This window comes from Myotis lucifugus, unplaced genomic scaffold (genome assembly GCF_000147115.1).
Source record: "Myotis lucifugus unplaced genomic scaffold, Myoluc2.0 scaffold_18, whole genome shotgun sequence".
NCBI lineage: Eukaryota > Metazoa > Chordata > Mammalia > Chiroptera > Vespertilionidae > Myotis > Myotis lucifugus.
In genome coordinates this window covers 13,818,119-13,827,170 of record NW_005871066.1, presented here as the reverse complement: position 1 = coordinate 13,827,170, position 9,052 = coordinate 13,818,119, and the positions used below count along the sequence as shown (strand labels likewise).

Here is a 9,052-nt window from a genome sequence, read left to right as displayed (position 1 = left end):
GATATCTCAAAGATTTAAAAAATATAAAAGTATAATGGTAAATATTCTGTTCAATGATATGATCAGAATAATAGCACTTTCTACAGCAGTTGTTCTCAACCTTCTGGCCCTTTAAATACAGTTCCTCATGTTGTGGTGACCCCCAACCATAAAATTATTTTCGTTGCTACTTCATAACTGTAATGTTGCTACTGTTATGAATCATAATGTAAATATCTGATATGCAGGATGGTCTTAGGCGACCCCTGTGAAAGGGTCGTTCGACCGCCAAAGGGGTCATGACCCACAGGTTGAGAACCGCTGTTCTACAGAGATCTCCATGAGTAATCACTCCTTCTTCCTCAGAGGCAGATTCTCCTCACTTTCCCCCAAAAGTTCTGAGGTGTGTGAAGTTTCCAGAAAGGATCTGGAGTCCAAGAAAGGCTCTTGGATAATATTGGGGGACACAGTGGTTGGCAGCTGTTAGAAGATTTACAAAGCTTTAAGGTAAGTCCAAGCATAAATCTCTGAGGGACTCGGGAAAATTTTTAAGACAAGAAATTCATTGTTTTGACCATCAAGATAAAAATCTAAGTAGACACAAATCAGATTATTAAAAGCCATCAAGGAAATCTCATGAAAGGAATAGTAGATTTATTTCTAATGGGAATCTCTTAAGCCAAAGCTGCAAAATTATTGGGCACAGGTCCAGCACTTAAAAACTGTTAAAACATAATCCACTTAACTCTAAGACTTGCAGACTGGGATAAATTGGTCACAGAAGGGTTAGATTGACATTAGGTCACCCATCAACTTCAGGAACATGTTCATTTTTTAAAAATATACTTTTATTGATTTCAGAGAGGGAGGGAGAGGAAGAGAGAGATAGAAACATCAACAATGAGAGAGAATCATTGATCAGCTGCCTCCTGCACACTCCCCATTAAGGATTGGGCTTGTGCCCTGATTATGAATTCAACTATGATCTCCTAGGATCATAGGTCAATGCTCAACCACTGAGCAACACCGTATGAGCAGGAACTTTCTTTTATTTTTGCAATGAGGTACAATGTAAAACATCATAAAGGTCCCAACCAGGTGGCACATCTCTCTCTCTCTCTCAGGTGTTAATTTGGCTCCAAAGAGACCCAAGGCTTAACTAAATGGAATCTTCAAATTTCAAAGAATTGAGCACTTCACCTTCTGGCATACCTACTTATTTTATGTCTGAGAGCTGTGGTAACAGAAGCTGTAGATATCTACCTAAATGGCAAAAACTTACAAAGACAACTTAGAATTACAATGGCCATTATGGGGAACATTCCAATTAAACAAGATTATTCATTTAAGAAAGGCAATTGAAAGCAAGGGCTCCCAAATTAAAAAACAGAATGGGAGAGCTATTTTAATTGGCATGCAGAAGCCTCCATAAGGCTTCAGAATGCCAAAATAGCGACATTGAAAGACTCACCTCACAAAACTAATGAAATATTGAAGAACAAGGGGTACCTAAAACAAAAGACTGTAAGATTGGTTGTGAGTGCCTTCTGGGGAATAGGGGGATAGTAAGGTGTCAGCTGTGTGCTCTCTGGGCCTTGTAGCCATGCCTCACAAAATTGAGGAGATCAAGGACTTCTGGCCCACAGCTAGAAGAAAGGATGCCAAATCTGTCAAGATCAAGAAAAATAAAGAGCCCAGGCCGATGTGGCTCAGTTGGTTGAGCATAGTCCCATGCACCAAAAGGTCACTGGTTCAATTCCCAGTCAGGGTCCATGCCTGGATTGTGGGCTTAATCCCCAACCCATGTTTCTCTCTCCCCCTCCCTTTCCTTTACTCTCTCTCTCAAATCAATAAAAACATATTTTTAAAAAGACAATGTGAAGTTTATAGTCTGATGCTGCAGACACCTTTATATCTTGGTTATTACAGACAGAGAAAAGGAAGCAGTCCCTGCCCCCAGGTTTGGTGGTGAAGGAGCCGAAATGAACCAGACCGGCTGATCTAAACTGTATTACAAATGTTATAAATTAAAAAAAATAAAAAGTTATAAGACTGACATGACTCTTACTACTCCCCTCTATCCTCCTTCACCTGAGTACTCACAATCTATTAATCCTCTAGCTGAACTGCCTTTCCACTCTGGAGAGAATACAAGATGGTAAACAAAGGTCTACCTAGTTATCAGCCTCACAACTGTAACGGCTCCAAGGCCAGAAATCCGAAATACCTGGGCTTCTCCCACTGCCCTCTCCTCGGGGTCCATCATCAAATGCCTGGCCCAGAAATTGTGTCTCATTTCCATCAAACAGGACATTGCAAAAGAGATTGTCTTAGAAGGTTTTGCCAAATCCTCGAACACCAATCAAATGCCTCCATCTGGGCCCCTCCCATGGTTGATGGGACTCTAATTGATTCTCTAGTAAACTGCTACTAGTTATTCCCTTAAACAGTTAGAGAAAAGTAAAATTAAAATTAATGAAAAACCATCCTAGCCCGTTTGGCTCAGTGAATAGAGAATCGGCCTTCGGACTGAAGGATCTTGGGTTGATTCCAATCAAGTGCACATACCTCAGTTGCAGACTCAATCCCCAGCCCTGGTCAGGGAGGCAACCAATCACTGTTTCTCTCTCTGTTTCTCCTCCTCCTTTCTACTCTCTCTAAAAGTCAATGAAAAAAATATCCTATGGTGAAGATTAACAACAACAACAAAAAGAATGGAAAACCTTTCAATTTAAAGCAGGGCTATCTTCTACTTTAAATCCCACTTGCTCTGGAGCCTGCCAATGGGATCCAAGAAAAAAAACACACGAAAAAGCCAAGCCAACGAAGGGTGAAAATTCTTACCAGAGTCAGCATTCCCAGATCTCCACAGCACCTGCTCAAGAAAAGCAGTTATAAAGATACTAGAGGCTCGGTGCACAAAATTAGTGCATGGAGGGGGGGGGGGTTCCTCAGCCCAGCCTGTACCCTCTCCAATCTGGGACCGCTGGCTCCTAACTGCTCACCTGCCTGCCAGCCTGATTCTGCCTAAGCCCCTGCCACCGTGGCTTTGTCTGGAAGGAGGACTGGGTGACCTGACGATGTCCGGTCTATCCGGCCTAATTAGCATATTACCTTTTTATTAGTATAGATTATTAGTATAGATTTGGATCAAGACATAAAATGAAGGCTTCCCCCGTGGTTTGGCCCAAGTCACAAATCGAAACCTAAGTCAGCCTGCACTTATGGGAAACACCTGTCAAGGAAACCTAACCTATCACAATCCTCCAGCTTAGCTTTAGCTAGTTTACTTTCTCCTCAAAAATAGGACTGCTAGGCTTATAAGGAGATTGCTGATAGCCAATCATGACCTGTTTTCCAGGTGCCTGTTCTAATGCTCTAACTCCCTCCTGCCTCAAATCCCCCTTGCTGGTGAGGCATTGTACTCCTCCAATGAGTGGATAGTTTCCCTTTATTCAAGTTCACATGATCTAGAATAATCTTAGTTTAAATAAAGCTTAGTTTAAATTTGCTGGTTTAATTAAAACATGCATGTCTTTAGAGTTATCAGAATTAAATATAATCTTTTATTCTGACTACAAAAGTCAAATAAGCTCATGTTATCTCTGTTACAGAACTTGTCAGCAGGAAAGATAAGATTGTAGGCAGGATTGATAGCTACTAAGGTAGGAAAGGGGAAAAGGGGGAGAAAAGAGGGGAGTTTATCTCACCCCCTGAGCAGTTAGCTGTCTTAGGTCTTGCCAAACAAGATGACCAAATGTATGCACAAACATTCTGAAATAAGCCACAACAATGTAGTAGGGGACTTTGAAACCTAGCCTGCTACTCAAAATATCTGGCGGGGGAACTTTGAAACCTATAGGGGCAAGGTCATAAAACCCCTTGAACTCCCTCTTGACAAGGTGTTTAGACTAGCTGTCTGCTTGTGCTTTATGCCAAGTACATCCTTTTTTTAAAAAAAAATCTATGTTTTTATTGATTTCAGAGAGGAAGGGAGAGGAAAAGAGAGATAGAAACATCAATGATGAGAGAGAATCATTGATCATCTGCCTCCTGAAGGCCCCTACTGGGGACTGAGCCCACAACCCGGGTATGTGCCCTAACCAGGAATCGAACCATGACCTCCTGGTTCATAGGTAAATGCTCACCCATTGAACCAGACCAGCTGAGCTCAAGTACACTCTTAATAAATTCTTGCTTTGCTTCTTTAATAAAGTTGCTTGCTTTGCTTCCTTACTAAATTCACTTGCTTTGTGTCAATGCTGCTTTCTGTCACTCTGGACCATTTCACCCCAAACAAGGTTGACTTAAGTGGCCCCAGCCAATCAGATATTTTCCATTTGCCTCCCCTTTGTTCTTTATTCTCTATCCTATAAAACTTCGGGCCTTCTGCCCGATTTTGCAGTTCTCAGAAAAAAAGACTGTCTGCTTCATGAAGTTTTGAAGTTTATTTGTCTTCTTTAATCATTTTTAAACAAAGATAAAATTAGATCATATGAGAATAAACATAACATACATATAACAAAAGCCATTATAATTCTTCCAGCAGTGTTGATACAATACAGCCATTAAAAAGGCTAGCCCAACTAACCACTACATTTTTTTTCAGTTTGATCTAACCTCTGAAATCACATCAAGAAAATGCTAACCTTCTTTCTTTTCCTTTACTGTGAATAATTTAGGTTTTAAGAAATCCCAATTTTCTTCATAAAGCAAATTCTCCATATACCATTAACAAGCTGAAAAGTTACCATTGAATTTGTTTGGCCTTATATTTCCTACTAGAGGCCTGGTGCACGAAATTAGTGCACTCGGGGGAAGGGGGTCTCTCAGCCCAGATTACAAGAGGGTGCAGGCCAGGCCGAGGAACCCCACTGGTGCTTGATTGGGGCCGGGGAGGAACATGGGAGGTTGGCCAGCCAGGGACCATGGGAGGGCTCCAGGGCATGTCCAGCCCATCTCTCTCAGTACCTATCGATTGGACCCCAGCAGCAAGCTAACCTACCAGTCAAAGCATCTGCCTCCTGGTGATCAGTGCACATCATAGCAACTGGTCAACCAGTCGACTGTCTGGTCCCTGGTGGTCAATACATGTCATAGCAAGCGGTTGAGCAGCCTTAGCATATCATTAGCATAATAAGCTTTGATTGGTTGAACGGACGGCCTGATGACCTGACACTTAGCATATTAAGCTTTTATTATATAGGATAAATAGATTGGCTTACAATCTAACCCAGTTTGTGTTGCCATTAAAAATCTTTGGATCAAAAAAAAAAATGAATCCTTGAAATTTTTTAAAATCAAGAATAAACTATTTTATATTCAAAGAAGCTATTTTTTTTATTATTTTCATAATATCTAGTGAATAATTATATAAATATGCCCTAATGTTTAGAATTAATTTTTTTGTTTAGTATTCCCATTCTGAAACATTATTTTATTCATTATGAAAATAATATTTACTAATATAGCATGCTGCATTTCCAATGGAAGAATTCTTACCTTGTCATCTACAAGCAAAGAGTGCAATTTTAGAAATGGTATTTCTAGGAGATTAATAATAAGTCAACTCTAGTGATTTTCAAAAATGTAATGGCAATGCTTTAGTAATATGCATTTTTGAGTAGGAGAAGATTACATAGCTAACAATTTAAAATTACTCAGTCTGGCCACTAGATAGCAGTATAAGTCTTTGGACTCAAATACCTGAATAATTTCATTTTATAATAGCTTTTGTTAAATCTCTCACAAAGCAAAATCTGAGGCAAAATGTTAGTGTTACTATATAAAGTATTTCTCAGTTGTGTTCCACTTTGGTATGATATTTTCAAATTCTAACTGTAGTTAATAACTTCAACTTATTTTATTTTACTTATTGATTAAATATAAAACAGCAGGATGCATTTTTACTGAGTATAATACTCAACAATTATTTCAGAAAATAAGTAAGATTATTATTCTTTAGATAATATACACTGTATTTTCAGTGCTGTCATTCAATTACATCAATGAAAACATTGTTCATTTAAAAAATGTGTTAGTATGCTTGTTGCTAGTAAATTTATTACTTATGCATATATGAAAATCAAATGTAGAGGTTTAGACTTTTGATCCAATGACAGATGATAAAAGAAACAAAAATGAGAAGGATCCACAGCACTGTTGAAAAACATAAGATGTCTTTAGTGTGAAGGAAGCATTGATGAATTGGAAGTTACAAAGTAGATGGAATTCAGTGGAAAAACAAATTTAAAAATAGTATATATGACTCTAAGATAGCCAAAATAAGTAAAGAATTGGGGGCACCATGGAAATAAATGATCATGCTCCCCAACAATTACACCAAAAGCTGAGTTTGGAAGCACGAGTGGGAAGTATGACAGGAAGGGGATTTAGAGACCGTGGAACTATGTTGGTGCACAGCTTATGCAATAAGAACAGCTGACTGTGGTGTTTACTTGTAAATTAAAGCTGGAAAAAATTTTCTCTACATTACATGAATGATGCACCTTGAAAGAGGCACTGGCAATATTAAAAGTATTTGAGACTACCACAAAGTATTTATAAAATATAACTATTTCTGTAACATGAAGATAAAGCCCTAGAGTAAACACAGTGGACTTATTTCATAGCTGGAAGAACTGTGTTCCTGTCAATGAACAATGTAGTTTATGCTTTTGGGAGTGATAATGCTAATGAAATTTAAATGTCCTTAAAAGGCAATGTGATTAAGAAGTAGGAGAATGTCCTTTATAGAATAGTCTTCTTTAGAAAGAAGTACCATGTTTCAAATAGCTTTATTTCTTCAACTACATGATTGAATTTTTTCTTTAAAAAAAATTAAGCTGTTAACAGCTTAATTGTTCATAACTATCATATTTAATAAAGAACTCTTGCTCAATTGCTTTGTCAAAAAAATATAAGAACTACCAGGAGATTACCACAATTTTAATTAGCTAACAATTTTGAGAGCTTACTATGTGTCAAGCACTATCCTAAAAAGTTCTTTATATTCATTGACAAGAAATGATTAAGTAGCCAATGATGTAGGTAGCATACCATCACCAAAGGGGCTTACAGTAAAAAGCAAGTAAATTTTTAGTGATTTACTAGAGGCCCAGTGCACAAAAATTTGTGCACTCGGGGGGTCCCTCAGCCTGGCCTATGCCCTCTTGCATTGTGGGACCCCTCAGAGGATGTCCACCCCAGTGGAGACCCTCACCCCATGGAGGTTTGGCCAGCCTGGGTGAGGGGCTGAGGGCCGTTTTCAGGCTGGCCAAGCCCCCCCGGTGAAGGAAGCTCCCAGCCTCTCCTTTTTTTCTTTTTTTTTTAAAATTCTGGGATTTATTTACCTTCTATAATTGAAACTTTGTAGCCTTGAGTGGAGCTCAGAGCTGGCCAGCACGGGCGGGAAGCTTGGCTTCCTCCATCACCAGGGGCAACCCAAACCTCCTGCTTGCTCCAGCTCCGTGGCTGCCGGCCGTCATCTTGGTTGGGTTAATTTGCATATAGTCGCTCTGATTGGCTGGTGGGTGTGGCTTAAGGCATAGCAAAGGTATGGTCAATTTGCATGTTTGTCTTTTATTAGTGTAGATATATATACACATATTTAAGGCATATTTTATGGGTCCATATTTTAAGGCATCTAATATGTATTTCAGTATATCTATACATAGAGTTTAGTTCTCCTTTTGATATTTAAAGGTTATATATAATATTGTCTAAAAAGAACATATGTATGAATAACTCTCTATAAAAATTTTAAGAATTAAATAGTATGGTGAAAGCCAAGGGAGAGGGATTTAGGGGTGGGTAGAGGTGGGAAAAGGAGGATAAAAGGGGAATGCCTGCAATAATGTCAATATTAAAATTTTTTAATTAAAAAAGACATTTAAGAATTATGCTCTCTAGGTACTGCTCATTGTTAAGAATTCCACTCTTCCATATATTGAGCTAAAATCTGACTTTATATGTATATTAGCTTTGAGACTTATCAGAATCCATGAAATAAGTGCATATATTTGGACTATAATACCCATTACACACTAGTTCTGGTGAAACAATTAGCTTTACTCATGTTATACAATAAACATGAACTGATTAAATAGCAGATTATACACCTGAAGCAATTAGATATTTTTTTAAAAAGTAGAATACTCTAGGAGGGAATGGGGAGCAGACCTTGGGTAACAACATGCATGTACAAGCCTGTGTCTTTCCAATCTTAAAATAAATTCCTCAATTTATAATGATGCCTAATCTATGATGATAACATAATTTGAGTGTGGATAAAATGTTTTAAAGCTATGATTTTCATTTTTCTTGGCCAACAATACTGTAAGAAAGACTCGTAAGCATTCAGAAGTTGTATAAACCACAAAAAGAATATTTTTGATATCTTGGGCAAATACAAAAAAGGCGGGTCCATATTTTAAGGTATCGAATATATATTTGAGTATAGAATACTCATGCAAAAAAAGCTATATGCTATGAACTCTTTATTTTGAAAAGTATGCATTAGAAATTCTGAGACAAGTATCATCATTATAAGAGTTTAGTAAGTAGCTATATATATATATGTATATATACACTAATAAAAGAGAAACATGGTAATTAGCGTACGACCGCTACCCTTCCCATTGGCTAATCAGCATATCCTTATGCAAATCAACTGCCAACTAAGATGGCGGTTAACCGCCAACAAAGATGGTGGCTAATTTGCATACGCCCAATGATGGGAGGCGAAAGGGGAAGGACTGAAGAATGGTGATTGGCAACCCAGGCGGCAGGCTAGAGCTAGGGGGTGGGCAAAGGCCACCTTTCCCCACCCCCCAGCCGGTGATGCTATTGGAAAGCCGGGCAGCAAACCCGACCCCAGGGGCCGGGGTTGCGGGCTGGCCTGCACAGAGCAATCCCCTGGCCTGTGCCCAGGATCGCCATGGCATCAGAGGGCGGGAGGGCCTGCGCCCAGGATCGCCATGGCATCGGAGGGCGGGAGGGCCTGCGCCCAGGATCGCCATGGCATCGGCCGGGCGGGAGGGCCCGGGCGCAGGCCAGGCGGCAACCCCAGACC

The 9,052-nt window shown here is 39.3% G+C and overlaps 1 pseudogene; it reads left to right on the top strand.

The window, feature by feature from the left end:
• The first annotated feature begins 1,582 nt into the window (after positions 1-1,582).
• On the top strand, positions 1,583-1,965 carry LOC102418206 (annotated as a pseudogene).
• Positions 1,966-9,052: the final 7,087 nt, after the last annotated feature.